The 23,778-nt window shown below is 32.7% G+C and overlaps 14 non-coding genes across 14 annotated transcripts; all 14 read right to left on the bottom strand.

Moving 5' to 3' along the window:
• Nucleotides 1-509: 509 nt before the first annotated feature.
• TRNAP-AGG (transfer RNA proline (anticodon AGG)) lies at nt 510-581 on the bottom strand. Its single transcript has one exon. It is a non-coding gene; the product is annotated as a tRNA-Pro (tRNA).
• Nucleotides 582-1,798: 1,217 nt separating this feature from the next.
• Nucleotides 1,799-1,870, bottom strand: TRNAP-CGG (transfer RNA proline (anticodon CGG)). The gene has a single exon. It is a non-coding gene; the product is annotated as a tRNA-Pro (tRNA).
• A 1,217-nt stretch (nt 1,871-3,087) lies between these two features.
• TRNAP-AGG (transfer RNA proline (anticodon AGG)) lies at nt 3,088-3,159 on the bottom strand. The gene has a single exon. It is a non-coding gene; the product is annotated as a tRNA-Pro (tRNA).
• A 1,217-nt stretch (nt 3,160-4,376) lies between these two features.
• TRNAP-CGG (transfer RNA proline (anticodon CGG)) lies at nt 4,377-4,448 on the bottom strand. Its single transcript has one exon. It is a non-coding gene; the product is annotated as a tRNA-Pro (tRNA).
• Nucleotides 4,449-5,665: 1,217 nt separating this feature from the next.
• Nucleotides 5,666-5,737, bottom strand: TRNAP-AGG (transfer RNA proline (anticodon AGG)). The gene has a single exon. It is a non-coding gene; the product is annotated as a tRNA-Pro (tRNA).
• Nucleotides 5,738-6,954: 1,217 nt separating this feature from the next.
• Nucleotides 6,955-7,026, bottom strand: TRNAP-CGG (transfer RNA proline (anticodon CGG)). Its single transcript has one exon. It is a non-coding gene; the product is annotated as a tRNA-Pro (tRNA).
• Nucleotides 7,027-8,243: 1,217 nt separating this feature from the next.
• TRNAP-AGG (transfer RNA proline (anticodon AGG)) lies at nt 8,244-8,315 on the bottom strand. The gene has a single exon. It is a non-coding gene; the product is annotated as a tRNA-Pro (tRNA).
• Nucleotides 8,316-9,532: 1,217 nt separating this feature from the next.
• Nucleotides 9,533-9,604, bottom strand: TRNAP-CGG (transfer RNA proline (anticodon CGG)). The gene has a single exon. It is a non-coding gene; the product is annotated as a tRNA-Pro (tRNA).
• A 2,209-nt stretch (nt 9,605-11,813) lies between these two features.
• Nucleotides 11,814-11,885, bottom strand: TRNAP-CGG (transfer RNA proline (anticodon CGG)). The gene has a single exon. It is a non-coding gene; the product is annotated as a tRNA-Pro (tRNA).
• A 1,217-nt stretch (nt 11,886-13,102) lies between these two features.
• Nucleotides 13,103-13,174, bottom strand: TRNAP-AGG (transfer RNA proline (anticodon AGG)). Its single transcript has one exon. It is a non-coding gene; the product is annotated as a tRNA-Pro (tRNA).
• Nucleotides 13,175-14,391: 1,217 nt separating this feature from the next.
• On the bottom strand, nt 14,392-14,463 carry TRNAP-AGG (transfer RNA proline (anticodon AGG)). The gene has a single exon. It is a non-coding gene; the product is annotated as a tRNA-Pro (tRNA).
• Nucleotides 14,464-18,284: 3,821 nt separating this feature from the next.
• TRNAP-AGG (transfer RNA proline (anticodon AGG)) lies at nt 18,285-18,356 on the bottom strand. Its single transcript has one exon. It is a non-coding gene; the product is annotated as a tRNA-Pro (tRNA).
• Nucleotides 18,357-19,573: 1,217 nt separating this feature from the next.
• On the bottom strand, nt 19,574-19,645 carry TRNAP-AGG (transfer RNA proline (anticodon AGG)). Its single transcript has one exon. It is a non-coding gene; the product is annotated as a tRNA-Pro (tRNA).
• A 2,492-nt stretch (nt 19,646-22,137) lies between these two features.
• TRNAP-CGG (transfer RNA proline (anticodon CGG)) lies at nt 22,138-22,209 on the bottom strand. Its single transcript has one exon. It is a non-coding gene; the product is annotated as a tRNA-Pro (tRNA).
• Between the last annotated feature and the right edge of the window lie 1,569 nt (nt 22,210-23,778).

The raw sequence follows: 23,778 nt of genomic DNA, 5'->3' as shown, positions 1-23,778 counted from the left end.
ATTCAGATATATATAAACCATGAGATGCACCGTAAAAAGAAAGAGAGGGCTCATCAGGGAATTGAACCAGGGACCTGTCGCGCCCAAAATGAAAATCATAGAATCATCAAGTAAGCATGTTTTATTTGATATCTTAACCAATTTTATGTGAAAATTATATTATTTTAAAGCAGTCACTAATGTGTACAAGGAGGAAATATTAGCATAAATAAAATATTTCCTAATAGTCAATAATTTTCTAAGTATACTTGCTTGAAAATTGCTGTGCAAAGTTTTATGATGCCCAGCTGAGTTTTTCTGATGGATAAAACCCAAGACATGTCACATGATGTGTGCAGATAAGTACTTACAAATAATTTTAGCAGTTTGACAAAAAACAAAATTCAATTGTGCAAATTAGTAAATACAATCTATTTTGAGAGTTTTGAAAAAACAACATTCAGTTGAAATTCACTCAGGAAATTGACTACAATAAGATAATAGAACCATTTCAAAGAATCTGAAAATTTGGGCTCGTCCGGGATTTGAACCCGGGACCTCTCGCACCCTAAGCGAGAATCATACCCCTAGACCAACAAGCCACCTACCTGAAGATTTTTCTTTGGATTTTTCAATTGATTTTAAGAAAATAGCTTTTTGTTTTTAAAACACCATATACATTTATGTAAAAATTAATTTGTAGAACAAATAAAATATTTCCTTATGGTCCAGTAGATAGTTTTCTAAGGTATGCATATAGGAAAAGTGCAGGGACAAGATTTGTGAGTGCCTACAGAGTTTGGACTTCTCTCATGGACGAAGCTATAGACTTGTCATATGCAATGTACAAATCATGCTTCCAGACACAGAAGAAAGGCAAAAGAATACCTTGCAATTTCATTTTTGAACTTTTTGTGTTTCAAAGTGAGACTATTCTTTTAAAACATTCAAAGCTATCTAGACAGAAGGGAACTTGCAGTTTTCCGGATATACCACAATACGGTTGAAATTTTAATAAGTATGCTCTTATTTGTAGTACAACTAAAATGTTTTCGTAAGATTCTATTGATAGTTTTCTATGTGTGCTTATTTGGAAAGTGCAGTGACAAGATATAAAAATGGCTGCAGAGTTTGGACTTGTCTGATCGATAAAACCCAAGACTTGTAAAAAGCTATGCATAAATCATGCATAAATAGAAGAAAGGCAATAATAAAATTATGAATGCAAGATTCATAAGTATGTACAAATTCTATTGGGAGTATGGCAAAAACAAAACTCAGTTGATGCTATTGACTTAGCCAATTGAGAAAATCAGATATATATAAACCATGAGATGCACCGTAAAAAGAAAGAGAGGGCTCATCAGGGAATTGAACCAGGGACCTGTCGCGCCCAAAACGAAAATCATAGAATCATCAAGTAAGCATGTTTTATTTGATATCTTAACCAATTTTATGTGAAAATTATATTATTTTAAAGCAGTCACTAATGTGTACAAGGAGGAAATATTAGCATAAATAAAATATTTCCTAATAGTCAATAATTTTCTAAGTATACTTGCTTGAAAATTGCTGTGCAAAGTTTTATGATGCCCAGCAGAGTTTTTCTGATGGATAAAAATCAAGACATGTCACATGCTGTGTGCAGATAAGTACTTACAAATAATTGTAGCAGTTTGACAAAAAACAAAATTCAATTGTGCAAATTAGTAAATACAATCTATTTTGAGAGTTTTGAAAAAACAACATTCAGTTGAAATTCACTCAGGAAATTGACTACAATAAGATAATAGAACCATTTCAAAGAATCTGAAAATTTGGGCTCATCCGGGATTTGAACCCGGGACCTCTCGCACCCGAAGCGAGAATCATACCCCTAGACCAACGAGCCACCTACCTGAAGATTTTTCATTGGATTTTTCAATTGATTTTAAGAAAATAGCTTTTTGTTTTTAAAACACCATATACATTTATGTAAAAATGAATTTGTAGAATAAATAAAATATTTCCTTATGGTCCAGTAGATAGTTTTCTAAGGTATGCATATAGGAAAAGTGCAGGGACAAGATTTGTGAGTGCCTACAGAGTTTGGACTTCTCTCATGGATGAAGCTATAGACTTGTCATATGCAATGTACAAATCATGCTTCCAGACACAGAAGAAAGGCAAAAGAATACCTTGCAATTTTATTTTTGAACTTTTTGTGTTTCAAAGTGAGACTATTCTTTTAAAACATTCAAAGCTATCTAGACAGAAGGGAACTTGCAGTTTTCCGGATATACCACAATACGGTTGAAATTTTAATAAGTATGCTCTTATTTGTAGTTCAACTAAAATGTTTTCGTAAGATTCTAATGATAGTTTTCTATGTGTGCTTATTTGGAAAGTGCAGTGACAAGATATAAAAATGGTGACAGAGTTTGGACTTGTCTGATCGATAAAACCCAAGACTTGTAAAAAGCTATGTGTAAATCATGCATAAATAGAAGAAAGGCAATAGGAAAATGATGAAGGCAAGATTCATAAGTATGTACAAATTCTATTGGGAGAATGGCAAAAACAAAACTCAGTTGATGCTATTGACTTAGCCAATTGAGAAATTCAGATATATATAAACCATGAGATGCACCGTAAAAAGAAAGAGAGGGCTCATCAGGGAATTGAACCAGGGACCTGTCGCGCCCAAAATGAAAATCATAGAATCATCAAGTAAGCATGTTTTATTTGATATCTTAACCAATTTTATGTGAAAATTATATTATTTTAAAGCAGTCACTAATGTGTACAAGGAGGAAATATTAGCATAAATAAAATATTTCCTAATAGTCAATAATTTTCTAAGTATACTTGCTTGAAAATTGCTGTGCAAAGTTTTATGATGCCCAGCTGAGTTTTTCTGATGGATAAAACCCAAGACATGTCACATGATGTGTGCAGATAAGTACTTACAAATAATTTTAGCAGTTTGACAAAAAACAAAATTCAATTGTGCAAATTAGTAAATACAATCTATTTTGAGAGTTTTGAAAAAACAACATTCAGTTGAAATTCACTCAGGAAATTGACTACAATAAGATAATAGAACCATTTCAAAGAATCTGAAAATTTGGGCTCGTCCGGGATTTGAACCCGGGACCTCTCGCACCCTAAGCGAGAATCATACCCCTAGACCAACAAGCCACCTACCTGAAGATTTTTCTTTGGATTTTTCAATTGATTTTAAGAAAATAGCTTTTTGTTTTTAAAACACCATATACATTTATGTAAAAATTAATTTGTAGAACAAATAAAATATTTCCTTATGGTCCAGTAGATAGTTTTCTAAGGTATGCATATAGGAAAAGTGCAGGGACAAGATTTGTGAGTGCCTACAGAGTTTGGACTTCTCTCATGGACGAAGCTATAGACTTGTCATATGCAATGTACAAATCATGCTTCCAGACACAGAAGAAAGGCAAAAGAATACCTTGCAATTTCATTTTTGAACTTTTTGTGTTTCAAAGTGAGACTATTCTTTTAAAACATTCAAAGCTATCTAGACAGAAGGGAACTTGCAGTTTTCCGGATATACCACAATACGGTTGAAATTTTAATAAGTATGCTCTTATTTGTAGTACAACTAAAATGTTTTCGTAAGATTCTATTGATAGTTTTCTATGTGTGCTTATTTGGAAAGTGCAGTGACAAGATATAAAAATGGCTGCAGAGTTTGGACTTGTCTGATCGATAAAACCCAAGACTTGTAAAAAGCTATGCGTAAATCATGCATAAATAGAAGAAAGGCAATAATAAAATTATGAATGCAAGATTCATAAGTATGTACAAATTCTATTGGGAGTATGGCAAAAACAAAACTCAGTTGATGCTATTGACTTAGCCAATTGAGAAAATCAGATATATATAAACCATGAGATGCACCGTAAAAAGAAAGAGAGGGCTCATCAGGGAATTGAACCAGGGACCTGTCGCGCCCAAAACGAAAATCATAGAATCATCAAGTAAGCATGTTTTATTTGATATCTTAACCAATTTTATGTGAAAATTATATTATTTTAAAGCAGTCACTAATGTGTACAAGGAGGAAATATTAGCATAAATAAAATATTTCCTAATAGTCAATAATTTTCTAAGTATACTTGCTTGAAAATTGCTGTGCAAAGTTTTATGATGCCCAGCAGAGTTTTTCTGATGGATAAAAATCAAGACATGTCACATGCTGTGTGCAGATAAGTACTTACAAATAATTGTAGCAGTTTGACAAAAAACAAAATTCAATTGTGCAAATTAGTAAATACAATCTATTTTGAGAGTTTTGAAAAAACAACATTCAGTTGAAATTCACTCAGGAAATTGACTACAATAAGATAATAGAACCATTTCAAAGAATCTGAAAATTTGGGCTCATCCGGGATTTGAACCCGGGACCTCTCGCACCCGAAGCGAGAATCATACCCCTAGACCAACGAGCCACCTACCTGAAGATTTTTCATTGGATTTTTCAATTGATTTTAAGAAAATAGCTTTTTGTTTTTAAAACACCATATACATTTATGTAAAAATGAATTTGTAGAATAAATAAAATATTTCCTTATGGTCCAGTAGATAGTTTTCTAAGGTATGCATATAGGAAAAGTGCAGGGACAAGATTTGTGAGTGCCTACAGAGTTTGGACTTCTCTCATGGATGAAGCTATAGACTTGTCATATGCAATGTACAAATCATGCTTCCAGACACAGAAGAAAGGCAAAAGAATACCTTGCAATTTTATTTTTGAACTTTTTGTGTTTCAAAGTGAGACTATTCTTTTAAAACATTCAAAGCTATCTAGACAGAAGGGAACTTGCAGTTTTCCGGATATACCACAATACGGTTGAAATTTTAATAAGTATGCTCTTATTTGTAGTTCAACTAAAATGTTTTCGTAAGATTCTAATGATAGTTTTCTATGTGTGCTTATTTGGAAAGTGCAGTGACAAGATATAAAAATGGTGACAGAGTTTGGACTTGTCTGATCGATAAAACCCAAGACTTGTAAAAAGCTATGTGTAAATCATGCATAAATAGAAGAAAGGCAATAGGAAAATGATGAAGGCAAGATTCATAAGTATGTACAAATTCTATTGGGAGAATGGCAAAAACAAAACTCAGTTGATGCTATTGACTTAGCCAATTGAGAAATTCAGATATATATAAACCATGAGATGCACCGTAAAAAGAAAGAGAGGGCTCATCAGGGAATTGAACCAGGGACCTGTCGCGCCCAAAATGAAAATCATAGAATCATCAAGTAAGCATGTTTTATTTGATATCTTAACCAATTTTATGTGAAAATTATATTATTTTAAAGCAGTCACTAATGTGTACAAGGAGGAAATATTAGCATAAATAAAATATTTCCTAATAGTCAATAATTTTCTAAGTATACTTGCTTGAAAATTGCTGTGCAAAGTTTTATGATGCCCAGCTGAGTTTTTCTGATGGATAAAACCCAAGACATGTCACATGATGTGTGCAGATAAGTACTTACAAATAATTTTAGCAGTTTGACAAAAAACAAAATTCAATTGTGCAAATTAGTAAATACAATCTATTTTGAGAGTTTTGAAAAAACAACATTCAGTTGAAATTCACTCAGGAAATTGACTACAATAAGATAATAGAACCATTTCAAAGAATCTGAAAATTTGGGCTCGTCCGGGATTTGAACCCGGGACCTCTCGCACCCTAAGCGAGAATCATACCCCTAGACCAAAGAGCCACCTACCTGAAGATTTTTCTTTGGATTTTTCAATTGATTTTAAGAAAATAGCTTTTTGTTTTTAAAACACCATATACATTTATGTAAAAATTAATTTGTAGAACAAATAAAATATTTCCTTATGGTCCAGTAGATAGTTTTCTAAGGTATGCATATAGGAAAAGTGCAGGGACAAGATTTGTGAGTGCCTACAGAGTTTGGACTTCTCTCATGGACGAAGCTATAGACTTGTCATATGCAATGTACAAATCATGCTTCCAGACACAGAAGAAAGGCAAAAGAATACCTTGCAATTTCATTTTTGAACTTTTTGTGTTTCAAAGTGAGACTATTCTTTTAAAACATTCAAAGCTATCTAGACAGAAGGGAACTTGCAGTTTTCCGGATATACCACAATACGGTTGAAATTTTAATAAGTATGCTCTTATTTGTAGTACAACTAAAATGTTTTCGTAAGATTCTATTGATAGTTTTCTATGTGTGCTTATTTGGAAAGTGCAGTGACAAGATATAAAAATGGCTGCAGAGTTTGGACTTGTCTGATCGATAAAACCCAAGACTTGTAAAAAGCTATGCGTAAATCATGCATAAATAGAAGAAAGGCAATAATAAAATTATGAATGCAAGATTCATAAGTATGTACAAATTCTATTGGGAGTATGGCAAAAACAAAACTCAGTTGATGCTATTGACTTAGCCAATTGAGAAAATCAGATATATATAAACCATGAGATGCACCGTAAAAAGAAAGAGAGGGCTCATCAGGGAATTGAACCAGGGACCTGTCGCGCCCAAAACGAAAATCATAGAATCATCAAGTAAGCATGTTTTATTTGATATCTTAACCAATTTTATGTGAAAATTATATTATTTTAAAGCAGTCACTAATGTGTACAAGGAGGAAATATTAGCATAAATAAAATATTTCCTAATAGTCAATAATTTTCTAAGTATACTTGCTTGAAAATTGCTGTGCAAAGTTTTATGATGCCCAGCAGAGTTTTTCTGATGGATAAAAATCAAGACATGTCACATGCTGTGTGCAGATAAGTACTTACAAATAATTGTAGCAGTTTGACAAAAAACAAAATTCAATTGTGCAAATTAGTAAATACAATCTATTTTGAGAGTTTTGAAAAAACAACATTCAGTTGAAATTCACTCAGGAAATTGACTACAATAAGATAATAGAACCATTTCAAAGAATCTGAAAATTTGGGCTCATCCGGGATTTGAACCAGGGACCTCTCGCACCCGAAGCGAGAATCATACCCCTAGACCAACGAGCCACCTACCTGAAGATTTTTCATTGGATTTTTCAATTGATTTTAAGAAAATAGCTTTTTGTTTTTAAAACACCATATACATTTATGTAAAAATGAATTTGTAGAATAAATAAAATATTTCCTTATGGTCCAGTAGATAGTTTTCTAAGGTATGCATATAGGAAAAGTGCAGGGACAAGATTTGTGAGTGCCTACAGAGTTTGGACTTCTCTCATGGATGAAGCTATAGACTTGTCATATGCAATGTACAAATCATGCTTCCAGACACAGAAGAAAGGCAAAAGAATACCTTGCAATTTTATTTTTGAACTTTTTGTGTTTCAAAGTGAGACTATTCTTTTAAAACATTCAAAGCTATCTAGACAGAAGGGAACTTGCAGTTTTCCGGATATACCACAATACGGTTGAAATTTTAATAAGTATGCTCTTATTTGTAGTTCAACTAAAATGTTTTCGTAAGATTCTAATGATAGTTTTCTATGTGTGCTTATTTGGAAAGTGCAGTGACAAGATATAAAAATGGTGACAGAGTTTGGACTTGTCTGATCGATAAAACCCAAGACTTGTAAAAAGCTATGTGTAAATCATGCATAAATAGAAGAAAGGCAATAGGAAAATGATGAAGGCAAGATTCATAAGTATGTACAAATTCTATTGGGAGAATGGCAAAAACAAAACTCAGTTGATGCTATTGACTTAGCCAATTGAGAAATTCAGATATATATAAACCATGAGATGCACCGTAAAAAGAAAGAGAGGGCTCATCAGGGAATTGAACCAGGGACCTGTCGCGCCCAAAATGAAAATCATAGAATCATCAAGTAAGCATGTTTTATTTGATATCTTAACCAATTTTATGTGAAAATTATATTATTTTAAAGCAGTCACTAATGTGTACAAGGAGGAAATATTAGCATAAATAAAATATTTCCTAATAGTCAATAATTTTCTAAGTATACTTGCTTGAAAATTGCTGTGCAAAGTTTTATGATGCCCAGCTGAGTTTTTCTGATGGATAAAACCCAAGACATGTCACATGATGTGTGCAGATAAGTACTTACAAATAATTTTAGCAGTTTGACAAAAAACAAAATTCAATTGTGCAAATTAGTAAATACAATCTATTTTGAGAGTTTTGAAAAAACAACATTCAGTTGAAATTCACTCAGGAAATTGACTACAATAAGATAATAGAACCATTTCAAAGAATCTGAAAATTTGGGCTCGTCCGGGATTTGAACCCGGGACCTCTCGCACCCTAAGCGAGAATCATACCCCTAGACCAACGAGCCACCTACCTGAAGATTTTTCTTTGGATTTTTCAATTGATTTTAAGAAAATAGCTTTTTGTTTTTAAAACACCATATACATTTATGTAAAAATTAATTTGTAGAACAAATAAAATATTTCCTTATGGTCCAGTAGATAGTTTTCTAAGGTATGCATATAGGAAAAGTGCAGGGACAAGATTTGTGAGTGCCTACAGAGTTTGGACTTCTCTCATGGACGAAGCTATAGACTTGTCATATGCAATGTACAAATCATGCTTCCAGACACAGAAGAAAGGCAAAAGAATACCTTGCAATTTCATTTTTGAACTTTTTGTGTTTCAAAGTGAGACTATTCTTTTAAAACATTCAAAGCTATCTAGACAGAAGGGAACTTGCAGTTTTCCGGATATACCACAATACGGTTGAAATTTTAATAAGTATGCTCTTATTTGTAGTACAACTAAAATGTTTTCGTAAGATTCTATTGATAGTTTTCTATGTGTGCTTATTTGGAAAGTGCAGTGACAAGATATAAAAATGGCTGCAGAGTTTGGACTTGTCTGATCGATAAAACCCAAGACTTGTAAAAAGCTATGCGTAAATCATGCATAAATAGAAGAAAGGCAATAATAAAATTATGAATGCAAGATTCATAAGTATGTACAAATTCTATTGGGAGTATGGCAAAAACAAAACTCAGTTGATGCTATTGACTTAGCCAATTGAGAAAATCAGATATATATAAACCATGAGATGCACCGTAAAAAGAAAGAGAGGGCTCATCAGGGAATTGAACCAGGGACCTGTCGCGCCCAAAACGAAAATCATAGAATCATCAAGTAAGCATGTTTTATTTGATATCTTAACCAATTTTATGTGAAAATTATATTATTTTAAAGCAGTCACTAATGTGTACAAGGAGGAAATATTAGCATAAATAAAATATTTCCTAATAGTCAATAATTTTCTAAGTATACTTGCTTGAAAATTGCTGTGCAAAGTTTTATGATGCCCAGCAGAGTTTTTCTGATGGATAAAAATCAAGACATGTCACATGCTGTGTGCAGATAAGTACTTACAAATAATTGTAGCAGTTTGACAAAAAACAAAATTCAATTGTGCAAATTAGTAAATACAATCTATTTTGAGAGTTTTGAAAAAACAACATTCAGTTGAAATTCACTCAGGAAATTGACTACAATAAGATAATAGAACCATTTCAAAGAATCTGAAAATTTGGGCTCATCCGGGATTTGAACCCGGGACCTCTCGCACCCGAAGCGAGAATCATACCCCTAGACCAACGAGCCACCTACTATTCTTTTAAAACATTCAAAGCTATCTAGACAGAAGGGAACTTGCAGTTTTCCGGATATACCACAATACGGTTGAAATTTTAATAAGTATGCTCTTATTTGTAGTACAACTAAAATGTTTTCGTAAGATTCTATTGATAGTTTTCTATGTGTGCTTATTTGGAAAGTGCAGTGACAAGATATAAAAATGGTGACAGAGTTTGGACTTGTCTGATCGATAAAACCCAAGACTTGTAAAAAGCTATGTGTAAATCATGCATAAATAGAAGAAAGGCAATAGGAAAATGATGAAGGCAAGATTCATAAGTATGTACAAATTCTATTGGGAGAATGGCAAAAACAAAACTCAGTTGATGCTATTGACTTAGCCAATTGAGAAAATCAGATATATATAAACTATTGACTTAGCCAATTGAGAAAATCAGATATATATAAACCATGAGATGCACCGTAAAAAGAAAGAGAGGGCTCATCAGGGAATTGAACCAGGGACCTGTCGCACCCAAAACGAAAATCATAGAATCATCAAGTAAGCATGTTTTATTTGATATCTTAACCAATTTTATGTGAAAATTATATTATTTTAAAGCAGTCACTAATGTGTACAAGGAGGAAATATTAGCATAAATAAAATATTTCCTAATAGTCAATAATTTTCTAAGTATACTTGCTTGAAAATTGCTGTGCAAAGTTTTATGATGCCCAGCAGAGTTTTTCTGATGGATAAAAATCAAGACATGTCACATGCTGTGTGCAGATAAGTACTTACAAATAATTGTAGCAGTTTGACAAAAAACAAAATTCAATTGTGCAAATTAGTAAATACAATCTATTTTGAGAGTTTTGAAAAAACAACATTCAGTTGAAATTCACTCAGGAAATTGACTACAATAAGATAATAGAACCATTTCAAAGAATCTGAAAATTTGGGCTCATCCGGGATTTGAACCCGGGACCTCTCGCACCCGAAGCGAGACCAGCGAGCCACCTACCTGAAGATTTTTCTTTGGATTTTTCAATTGATTTTAAGAAAATAGCTTTTTGTTTTTAAAACACCATATACATTTATGTAAAAATTAATTTGTAGAACAAATAAAATATTTCCTTATGGTCCAGTAGATAGTTTTCTAAGGTATGCATATAGGAAAAGTGCAGGGACAAGATTTGTGAGTGCCTACAGAGTTTGGACTTCTCTCATGGACGAAGCTAAAGACTTGTCATATGCAATGTACAAATCATGCTTCCAGACACAGAAGAAAGGCAAAAGAATACCTTGCAATTTCATTTTTGAACTTTTTGTGTTTCAAAGTGAGACTATTCTTTTAAAACATTCAAAGCTATCTAGACAGAAGGGAACTTGCAGTTTTCCTGATATACCACAATACGGTTGAAATTTTAATAAGTATGCTCTTATTTGTAGAACAACTAAAATGTTTCCGTAAGATTCTATTGATAGTTTTCTATGTGTGCTTATTTGGAAAGTGCAGTGACAAGATATAAAAATGGCTGCAGAGTTTGGACTTGTCTGATCGATAAAACCCAAGACTTGTAAAAAGCTATGTGTAAATCATGCATAAATAGAAGAAAGGCAATAATAAAATTATGAATGCAAGATTCATAAGTATGTACAAATTCTATTGGGAGTATGGCAAAAACAAAACTCAGTTGATGCTATTGACTTAGCCAATTGAGAAAATCAGATATATATAAACCATGAGATGCACCGTAAAAAGAAAGAGAGGGCTCATCAGGGAATTGAACCAGGGACCTGTCGCGCCCAAAACGAAAATCATAGAATCATCAAGTAAGCATGTTTTATTTGATATCTTAACCAATTTTATGTGAAAATTATATTATTTTAAAGCAGTCACTAATGTGTACAAGGAGGAAATATTAGCATAAATAAAATATTTCCTAATAGTCAATAATTTTCTAAGTATACTTGCTTGAAAATTGCTGTGCAAAGTTTTATGATGCCCAGCACAGTTTTTCTGATGGATAAAAATCAAGACATGTCACATGCTGTGTGCAGATAAGTACTTACAAATAATTGTAGCAGTTTGACAAAAAACAAAATTCAATTGTGCAAATTAGTAAATACAATCTATTTTGAGAGTTTTGAAAAAACAACATTCAGTTGAAATTCACTCAGGAAATTGACTGCAATAAGATAATAGAACCATTTCAAAGAATCTGAAAATTTGGGCTCATCCGGGATTTGAACCCGGGACCTCTCGCACCCGAAGTGAGAATCATACCCCTAGACCAACGAGCCACCTACCTGAAGATTTTTCATTGGATTTTGTAATTGATTTTAAGAAAATAGCTTTTTGTTTTTAAAACACCATATACATTTATGTAAAAATTAATTTGTAGAATAAATAAAATATTTCCTTATGGTCCAGTAGATAGTTTTCTAAGGTATGCATATAGGAAAAGTGCAGGGACAAGATTTGTGAGTGCCTACAGAGTTTGGACTTCTCTCATGGACGAAGCTATAGACTTGTCATATGCAATGTACAAATCATGCTTCCAGACACAGAAGAAAGGCAAAAGAATACCTTGCAATTTCATTTTTGAACTTTTTGTGTTTCAAAGTGAGACTATTCTTTTAAAACATTCAAAGCTATCTAGACAGAAGGGAACTTGCAGTTTTCCGGATATACCACAATACGGTTGAAATTTTAATAAGTATGCTCTTATTTGTAGTACAACTAAAATGTTTTCGTAAGATTCTATTGATAGTTTTCTATGTGTGCTTATTTGGAAAGTGCAGTGACAAGATATAAAAATGGCGACAGAGTTTGGACTTGTCTGATCGATAAAACCCAAGACTTGTAAAAAGCTATGTGTAAATCATGCATAAATAGAAGAAAGGCAATAGGAAAATGATGAAGGCAAGATTCATAAGTATGCACAAATTCTATTGGGAGAATGGCAAAAACAAAACTCAGTTGATGCTATTGACTTAGCCAATTTGGAAAATCAGATATATATAAACCATGAGATGCACCGTAAAAAGAAAGAGAGGGCTCATCAGGGAATTGAACCAGGGACCTGTCGCGCCCAAAATGAAAATCATAGAATCATCAAGTAAGCATGTTTTATTTGATATCTTAACCAATTTTATGTGAAAATTATATTATTTTAAAGCAGTCACTAATGTGTACAAGGAGGAAATATTAGCATAAATAAAATATTTCCTAATAGTCAATAATTTTCTAAGTATACTTGCTTGAAAATTGCTGTGCAAAGTTTTATGATGCCCAGCTGAGTTTTTCTGATGGATAACACCCAAGACATGTCACATGATGTGTGCAGATAAGTACTTACAAATAATTTTAGCAGTTTGACAAAAAACAAAATTCAATTGTGCAAATTAGTAAATACAATCTATTTTGAGAGTTTTGAAAAAACAACATTCAGTTGAAATTCACTCAGGAAATTGACTACAATAAGATAATAGAACCATTTCAAAGAATCTGAAAATTTGGGCTCGTCCGGGATTTGAACCCGGGACCTCTCGCACCCTAAGCGAGAATCATACCCCTAGACCAACGAGCCACCTACCTGAAGGTTTTTCATTGGATTTTTCAATTGATTTTAAGAAAATAGCTTTTTGTTTTTAAAACACCATATAGATTTATGTAAAAATTAATTTGTAGAACAAATAAAATATTTCCTTATGGTCCAGTAGATAGTTTTCTAAGGTATGCATATAGGAAAAGTGCAGGGACAAGATTTGTGAGTGCCTACAGAGTTTGGACTTCTCTCATGGACGAAGCTAAAGACTTGTCATATGCAATGTACAAATCATGCTTCCAGACACAGAAGAAAGGCAAAAGAATACCTTGCAATTTCATTTTTGAACTTTTTGTGTTTCAAAGTGAGACTGTTCTTTTAAAACATTCAAAGCTATCTAGACAGAAGGGAACTTGCAGTTTTCCTGATATACCACAATACAGTTGAAATTTTAATAAGTATGCTCTTATTTGTAGTACAACTAAAATGTTTTCGTAAGATTCTAATGATAGTTTTCTATGTGTGCTTATTTGGAAAGTGCAGTGACAAGATATAAAAATGGCGACAGAGTTTTGACTTGTCTGATCGATAAAACCCAAGACTTGTAAAAAGCTATGTGTAAATCATGCATAAATAGAAGAAAGGCAATAGGAAAATGATGAAGGCAAGATTCATAAGTATGTACAAATTCTATTGGGAGTATGGCAAAAACAAAACTCAGTTGATGCTATTGACTTAGCCAATTGAGAAAATCAGATATATATAAACCATGAGATGCGCCGTAAAAAGAAAGAGAGGGCTCGTCAGGGAATTGAACCAGGGACCTGTAGCGCCCAAAATGAAAATCATAGAATCATCAAGTAAGCATGTTTTATTTGATATCTTAACCAATTTTATGTGAAAATTATATTATTTTAAAGCAGTCACTAATGTGTACAAGGAGGAAATATTAGCATAAATAAAATATTTCCTAATAGTCAATAATTTTCTAAGTATACTTGCTTGAAAATTGCTGTGCAAAGTTTTATGATGCCCAGCAGAGTTTTTCTGATGGATAAAACCCAAGACATGTCACATGCTGTGTGCAGATAAGTACTTACAAATAATTGTAGCAGTTTGACAAAAAACAAAATTCAATTGTGCAAATTAGTAAATACAATCTATTTTGAGAGATTTGAAAAAACAACATTCAGTTGAAATTCACTCAGGAAATTGACTACAATAAGATAATAGAACCATTTCAAAGAATCTGAAAATTTGGGCTCGTCCGGGATTTGAACCCGGGACCTCTCGCACCCTAAGCGAGAATCATACCCCTAGACCAACGAGCCACCTACCTGAAGGTTTTTCATTGGATTTTTCAATTGATTTTAAGAAAATAGCTTTTTGTTTTTAAAACACCATATAGATTTATGTAAAAATTAATTTGTAGAACAAATAAAATATTTCCTTACGGTCCAGTAGATAGTTTTCTAAGGTATGCATATAGGAAAAGTGCAGGGACAAGATTTGTGAGTGCCTACAGAGTTTGGACTTCTCTCATGGACGAAGCTAAAGACTTGTCATATGCAATGTACAAATCATGCTTCCAGCCACAGAAGAAAGGCAAAAGAATACCTTGCAATTTCATTTTTGAACTTTTTGTGTTTCAAAGTGAGACTGTTCTTTTAAAACATTCAAAGCTATCTAGACAGAAGGGAACTTGCAGTTTTCCTGATATACCACAATACAGTTGAAATTTTAATAAGTATGCTCTTATTTGTAGTACAACTAAAATGTTTTCGTAAGATTCTAATGATAGTTTTCTATGTGTGCTTATTTGGAAAGTGCAGTGACAAGATATAAAAATGGCGACAGAGTTTTGACTTGTCTGATCGATAAAACCCAAGACTTGTAAAAAGCTATGTGTAAATCATGCATAAATAGAAGAAAGGCAATAGGAAAATGATGAAGGCAAGATTCATAAGTATGTACAAATTCTATTGGGAGTATGGCAAAAACAAAACTCAGTTGATGCTATTGACTTAGCCAATTGAGAAAATCAGATATATATAAACTATTGACTTAGCCAATTGAGAAAATCAGATATATATAAACCATGAGATGCACCGTAAAAAGAAAGAGAGGGCTCATCAGGGAATTGAACCAGGGACCTGTCGCACCCAAAACGAAAATCATAGAATCATCAAGTAAGCATGTTTTATTTGATATCTTAACCAATTTTATGTGAAAATTATATTATTTTAAAGCAGTCACTAATGTGTACAAGGAGGAAATATTAGCATAAATAAAATATTTCCTAATAGTCAATAATTTTCTAAGTATACTTGCTTGAAAATTGCTGTGCAAAGTTTTATGATGCCCAGCAGAGTTTTTCTGATGGATAAAAATCAAGACATGTCACATGCTGTGTGCAGATAAGTACTTACAAATAATTGTAGCAGTTTGACAAAAAACAAAATTCAATTGTGCAAATTAGTAAATACAATCTATTTTGAGAGTTTTGAAAAAACAACATTCAGTTGAAATTCACTCAGGAAATTGACTACAATAAGATAATAGAACCATTTCAAAGAATCTGAAAATTTGGGCTCATCCGGGATTTGAACCCGGGACCTCTCGCACCCTAAGCGAGACCAGCGAGCCACCTACCTGAAGATTTTTCTTTGGATTTTTCAATTGATTTTAAGAAAATAGCTTTTTGTTTTTAAAACACCATATACATTTATGTAAAAATTAATTTGTAGAACAAATAAAATATTTCCTTATGGTCCAGTAGATAGTTTTCTAAGGTATGCATATAGGAAAAGTGCAGGGACAAGATTTGTGAGTGCCTACAGAGTTTGGACTTCTCTCATGGACGAAGCTAAAGACTTGTCATATGCAATGTACAAATCATGCTTCCAGACACAGAAGAAAGGCAAAAGAATACCTTGCAATTTCATTTTTGAACTTTTTGTGTTTCAAAGTGAGACTATTCTTTTAAAACATTCAAAGCTATCTAGACAGAAGGGAACTTGCAGTTTTCCTGATATACCACAATACGGTTGAAATTTTAATAAGTATGCTCTTATTTGTAGAACAACTAAAATGTTTCCGTAAGATTCTATTGATAGTTTTCTATGTGTGCTTATTTGGAAAGTGCAGTGACAAGATATAAAAATGGCTGCAGAGTTTGGACTTGTCTGATCGATAAAACCCAAGACTTGTAAAAAGCTATGTGTAAATCATGCATAAATAGAAGAAAGGCAATAATAAAATTATGAATGCAAGATTCATAAGTATGTACAAATTCTATTGGGAGTATGGCAAAAACAAAACTCAGTTGATGCTATTGACTTAGCCAATTGAGAAAATCAGATATATATAAACCATGAGATGCACCGTAAAAAGAAAGAGAGGGCTCATCAGGGAATTGAACCAGGGACCTGTCGCGCCCAAAACGAAAATCATAGAATCATCAAGTAAGCATGTTTTATTTGATATCTTAACCAATTTTATGTGAAAATTATATTATTTTAAAGCAGTCACTAATGTGTACAAGGAGGAAATATTAGCATAAATAAAATATTTCCTAATAGTCAATAATTTTCTAAGTATACTTGCTTGAAAATTGCTGTGCAAAGTTTTATGATGCCCAGCACAGTTTTTCTGATGGATAAAAATCAAGACATGTCACATGCTGTGTGCAGATAAGTACTTACAAATAATTGTAGCAGTTTGACAAAAAACAAAATTCAATTGTGCAAATTAGTAAATACAATCTATTTTGAGAGTTTTGAAAAAACAACATTCAGTTGAAATTCACTCAGGAAATTGACTGCAATAAGATAATAGAACCATTTCAAAGAATCTGAAAATTTGGGCTCATCCGGGATTTGAAACCGGGACCTCTCGCACCCGAAGTGAGAATCATACCCCTAGACCAACGAGCCACCTACCTGAAGATTTTTCATTGGATTTTGTAATTGATTTTAAGAAAATAGCTTTTTGTTTTTAAAACACCATATACATTTATGTAAAAATTAATTTGTAGAATAAATAAAATATTTCCTTATGGTCCAGTAGATAGTTTTCTAAGGTATGCATATAGGAAAAGTGCAGGGACAAGATTTGTGAGTGCCTACAGAGTTTGGACTTCTCTCATGGACGAAGCTATAGACTTGTCATATGCAATGTACAAATCATGCTTCCAGACACAGAAGAAAGGCAAAAGAATACCTTGCAATTTCATTTTTGAACTTTTTGTGTTTCAAAGTGAGACTATTCTTTTAAAACATTCAAAGCTATCTAGACAGAAGGGAACTTGCAGTTTTCCGGATATACCACAATACGGTTGAAATTTTAATAAGTATGCTCTTATTTGTAGTACAACTAAAATGTTTTCGTAAGATTCTATTGATAGTTTTCTATGTGTGCTTATTTGGAAAGTGCAGTGACAAGATATAAAAATGGCGACAGAGTTTGGACTTGTCTGATCGATAAAACCCAAGACTTGTAAAAAGCTATGTGTAAATCATGCATAAATAGAAGAAAGGCAATAGGAAAATGATGAAGGCAAGATTCATAAGTATGCACAAATTCTATTGGGAGAATGGCAAAAACAAAACTCAGTTGATGCTATTGACTTAGCCAATTTGGAAAATCAGATATATATAAACCATGAGATGCACCGTAAAAAGAAAGAGAGGGCTCATCAGGGAATTGAACCAGGGACCTGTCGCGCCCAAAATGAAAATCATAGAATCATCAAGTAAGCATGTTTTATTTGATATCTTAACCAATTTTATGTGAAAATTATATTATTTTAAAGCAGTCACTAATGTGTACAAGGAGGAAATATTAGCATAAATAAAATATTTCCTAATAGTCAATAATTTTCTAAGTATACTTGCTTGAAAATTGCTGTGCAAAGTTTTATGATGCCCAGCTGAGTTTTTCTGATGGATAACACCCAAGACATGTCACATGATGTGTGCAGATAAGTACTTACAAATAATTTTAGCAGTTTGACAAAAAACAAAATTCAATTGTGCAAATTAGTAAATACAATCTATTTTGAGAGTTTTGAAAAAACAACATTCAGTTGAAATTCACTCAGGAAATTGACTACAATAAGATAATAGAACCATTTCAAAGAATCTGAAAATTTGGGCTCGTCCGGGATTTGAACCCGGGACCTCTCGCACCCTAAGCGAGAATCATACCCCTAGACCAACGAGCCACCTACCTGAAGGTTTTTCATTGGATTTTTCAATTGATTTTAAGAAAATAGCTTTTTGTTTTTAAAACACCATATAGATTTATGTAAAAATTAATTTGTAGAACAAATAAAATATTTCCTTATGGTCCAGTAGATAGTTTTCTAAGGTATGCATATAGGAAAAGTGCAGGGACAAGATTTGTGAGTGCCTACAGAGTTTGGACTTCTCTCATGGACGAAGCTAAAGACTTGTCATATGCAATGTACAAATCATGCTTCCAGACACAGAAGAAAGGCAAAAGAATACCTTGCAATTTCATTTTTGAACTTTTTGTGTTTCAAAGTGAGACTGTTCTTTTAAAACATTCAAAGCTATCTAGACAGAAGGGAACTTGCAGTTTTCCTGATATACCACAATACAGTTGAAATTTTAATAAGTATGCTCTTATTTGTAGTACAACTAAAATGTTTTCGTAAGATTCTAATGATAGTTTTCTATGTGTGCTTATTTGGAAAGTGCAGTGACAAGATATAAAAATGGCGACAGAGTTTTGACTTGTCTGATCGATAAAACCCAAGACTTGTAAAAAGCTATGTGTAAATCATGCATAAATAGAAGAAAGGCAATAGGAAAATGATGAAGGCAAGATTCATAAGTATGTACAAATTCTATTGGGAGTATGGCAAAAACAAAACTCAGTTGATGCTATTGACTTAGCCAATTGAGAAAATCAGATATATATAAACCATGAGATGCGCCGTAAAAAGAAAGAGAGGGCTCGTCAGGGAATTGAACCAGGGACCTGTAGCGCCCAAAATGAAAATCATAGAATCATCAAGTAAGCATGTTTTATTTGATATCTTAACCAATTTTATGTGAAAATTATATTATTTTAAAGCAGTCACTAATGTGTACAAGGAGGAAATATTAGCATAAATAAAATATTTCCTAATAGTCAATAATTTTCTAAGTATACTTGCTTGAAAATTGCTGTGCAAAGTTTTATGATGCCCAGCAGAGTTTTTCTGATGGATAAAACCCAAGACATGTCACATGCTGTGTGCAGATAAGTACTTACAAATAATTGTAGCAGTTTGACAAAAAACAAAATTCAATTGTGCAAATTAGTAAATACAATCTATTTTGAGAGATTTGAAAAAACAACATTCAGTTGAAATTCACTCAGGAAATTGACTACAATAAGATAATAGAACCATTTCAAAGAATCTGAAAATTTGGGCTCGTCCGGGATTTGAACCCGGGACCTCTCGCACCCTAAGCGAGAATCATACCCCTAGACCAACGAGCCACCTACCTGAAGGTTTTTCATTGGATTTTTCAATTGATTTTAAGAAAATAGCTTTTTGTTTTTAAAACACCATATAGATTTATGTAAAAATTAATTTGTAGAACAAATAAAATATTTCCTTACGGTCCAGTAGATAGTTTTCTAAGGTATGCATATAGGAAAAGTGCAGGGACAAGATTTGTGAGTGCCTACAGAGTTTGGACTTCTCTCATGGACGAAGCTAAAGACTTGTCATATGCAATGTACAAATCATGCTTCCAGACACAGAAGAAAGGCAAAAGAATACCTTGCAATTTCATTTTTGAACTTTTTGTGTTTCAAAGTGAGACTGTTCTTTTAAAACATTCAAAGCTATCTAGACAGAAGGGAACTTGCAGTTTTCCTGATATACCACAATACAGTTGAAATTTTAATAAGTATGCTCTTATTTGTAGTACAACTAAAATGTTTTCGTAAGATTCTAATGATAGTTTTCTATGTGTGCTTATTTGGAAAGTGCAGTGACAAGATATAAAAATGGCGACAGAGTTTTGACTTGTCTGATCGATAAAACCCAAGACTTGTAAAAAGCTATGTGTAAATCATGCATAAATAGAAGAAAGGCAATAGGAAAATGATGAAGGCAAGATTCATAAGTATGTACAAATTCTATTGGGAGTATGGCAAAAACAAAACTCAGTTGATGCTATTGACTTAGCCAATTGAGAAAATCAGATATATATAAACCATGAGATGCGCCGTAAAAAGAAAGAGAGGGCTCGTCAGGGAATTGAACCAGGGACCTGTAGCGCCCAAAATGAAAATCATAGAATCATCAAGTAAGCATGTTTTATTTGATATCTTAACCAATTTTATGTGAAAATTATATTATTTTAAAGCAGTCACTAATGTGTACAAGGAGGAAATATTAGCATAAATAAAATATTTCCTAATAGTCAATAATTTTCTAAGTATACTTGCTTGAAAATTGCTGTGCAAAGTTTTATGATGCCCAGCAGAGTTTTTCTGATGGATAAAACCCAAGACATGTCACATGCTGTGTGCAGATAAGTACTTACAAATAATTGTAGCAGTTTGACAAAAAACAAAATTCAATTGTGCAAATTAGTAAATACAATCTATTTTGAGAGATTTGAAAAAACAACATTCAGTTGAAATTCACTCAGGAAATTGACTACAATAAGAAAATAGAACCATTTCAAAGAATCTGAAAATTTGGGCTCGTCCGGGATTTGAACCCGGGACCTCTCGCACCCTAAGCGAGACCAGCGAGCCACCTACCTGAAGATTTTTCTTTGGATTTTTCAATTGATTTTAAGAAAATAGCTTTTTGTTTTTAAAACACCATATACATTTATGTAAAAATTAATTTGTAGAATAAATAAAATATTTCCTTATGGTCCAGTAGATAGTTTTCTAAGGTATGCATATAGGAAAAGTGCAGGGACAAGATTTGTGAGTGCCTACAGAGTTTGGACTTCTCTCATGGACGAAGCTATAGACTTGTCATATGCAATGTACAAATCATGCTTCCAGACACCGAAGAAAGGCAAAAGAATACCTTGCAATTTCATTTTTGAACTTTTTGTGTTTCAAAGTGAGACTATTCTTTTAAAACATTCAAAGCTATCTAGACAGAAGGGAACTTGCAGTTTTCCTGATATACCACAATACGGTTGAAATTTTAATAAGTATGCTCTTATTTGTAGAACAACTAAAATGTTTCCGTAAGATTCTATTGATAGTTTTCTATGTGTGCTTATTTGGAAAGTGCAGTGACAAGATATAAAAATGGCTGCAGAGTTTGGACTTGTCTGATCGATAAAACCCAAGACTTGTAAAAAGCTATGTGTAAATCATGCATAAATAGAAGAAAGGCAATAATAAAATTATGAATGCAAGATTCATAAGTATGTACAAATTCTATTGGGAGTATGGCAAAAACAAAACTCAGTTGATGCTATTGACTTAGCCAATTGAGAAAATCAGATATATATAAACCATGAGATGCACCGTAAAAAGAAAGAGAGGGCTCATCAGGGAATTGAACCAGGGACCTGTCGCGCCCAGAACGAAAATCATAGAATCATCAAGTAAGCATGTTTTATTTGATATCTTAACCAATTTTATGTGAAAATTATATTATTTTAAAGCAGTCACTAATGTGTACAAGGAGGAAATATTAGCATAAATAAAATATTTCCTAATAGTCAATAATTTTCTAAGTATACTTGCTTGAAAATTGCTGTGCAAAGTTTTATGATGCCCAGCACAGTTTTTCTGATGGATAAAAATCAAGACATGTCACATGCTGTGTGCAGATAAGTACTTACAAATAATTGTAGCAGTTTGACAAAAAACAAAATTCAATTGTGCAAATTAGTAAATACAATCTATTTTGAGAGTTTTGAAAAAACAACATTCAGTTGAAATTCACTCAGGAAATTGACTGCAATAAGATAATAGAACCATTTCAAAGAATCTGAAAATTTGGGCTCATCCGGGATTTGAACCCGGGACCTCTCGCACCCGAAGCGAGAATCATACCCCTAGACCAACGAGCCACCTACCTGAAGATTATTCATTGGATTTTGTAATTGATTTTAAGAAAATAGCTTTTTGTTTTTAAAACACCATATACATTTATGTAAAAATTAATTTGTAGAATAAATAAAATATTTCCTTATGGTCCAGTAGATAGTTTTCTAAGGTATGCATATAGGAAAAGTGCAGGGACAAGATTTGTGAGTGCCTACAGAGTTTGGACTTCTCTCATGGACGAAGCTATAGACTTGTCATATGCAATGTACAAATCATGCTTCCAGACACAGAAGAAAGGCAAAAGAATACCTTGCAATTTCATTTTTGAACTTTTTGTGTTTCAAAGTGAGACTATTCTTTTAAAACATTCAAAGCTATCTAGACAGAAGGGAACTTGCAGTTTTCCAGATATACCACAATACGGTTGAAATTTTAATAAGTATGCTCTTATTTGTAGTACAACTAAAATGTTTTAGTAAGATTCTATTGATAGTTTTCTATGTGTGCTTATTTGGAAAGTGCAGTGACAAGATATAAAAATGGCGACAGAGTTTGGACTTGTCTGATCGATAAAACCCAAGACTTGTAAAAAGCTATGTGTAAATCATGCATAAATAGAAGAAAGGCAATAGGAAAATGATGAAGGCAAGATTCATAAGTATGCACAAATTCTATTGGGAGAATGGCAAAAACAAAACTCAGTTGATGCTATTGACTTAGCCAATTTGGAAAATCAGATATATATAAACCATGAGATGCACCGTAAAAAGAAAGAGAGGGCTCATCAGGGAATTGAACCAGGGACCTGTCGCGCCCAAAATGAAAATCATAGAATCATCAAGTAAGCATGTTTTATTTGATATCTTAACCAATTTTATGTGAAAATTATATTATTTTAAAGCAGTCACTAATGTGTACAAGGAGGAAATATTAGCATAAATAAAATATTTCCTAATAGTCAATAATTTTCTAAGTATACTTGCTTGAAAATTGCTGTGCAAAGTTTTATGATGCCCAGCTGAGTTTTTCTGATGGATAACACCCAAGACATGTCACATGATGTGTGCAGATAAGTACTTACAAATAATTTTAGCAGTTTGACAAAAAACAAAATTCAATTGTGCAAATTAGTAAATACAATCTATTTTGAGAGTTTTGAAAAAACAACATTCAGTTGAAATTCACTCAGGAAATTGACTACAATAAGATAATAGAACCATTTCAAAGAATCTGAAATTTTGGGCTCGTCCGGGATTTGAACCCGGGACCTCTCGCACCCTAAGCGAGACCAGCGAGCCACCTACCTGAAGATTTTTCTTTGGATTTTTCAATTGATTTTAAGAAAATAGCTTTTTGTTTTTAAAACACCATATACATTTATGTAAAAATTAATTTGTAGAATAAATAAAATATTTCCTTATGGTCCAGTAGATAGTTTTCTAAGGTATGCATATAGGAAAAGTGCAGGGACAAGATTTGTGAGTGCCTACAGAGTTTGGACTTCTCTCATGGACGAAGCTATAGACTTGTCATATGCAATGTACAAATCATGCTTCCAGACACCGAAGAAAGGCAAAAGAATACCTTGCAAT

This window comes from Taudactylus pleione, unplaced genomic scaffold, assembly GCF_031769625.1.
Source record: "Taudactylus pleione unplaced genomic scaffold, aTauple2 ptg000317l, whole genome shotgun sequence".
In the NCBI taxonomy this organism is placed as follows: domain Eukaryota; kingdom Metazoa; phylum Chordata; class Amphibia; order Anura; family Myobatrachidae; genus Taudactylus; species Taudactylus pleione.
The sequence above is the reverse complement of the archived record's forward strand: the minus strand, read 5'-3'. Positions and strand labels throughout refer to the sequence as shown.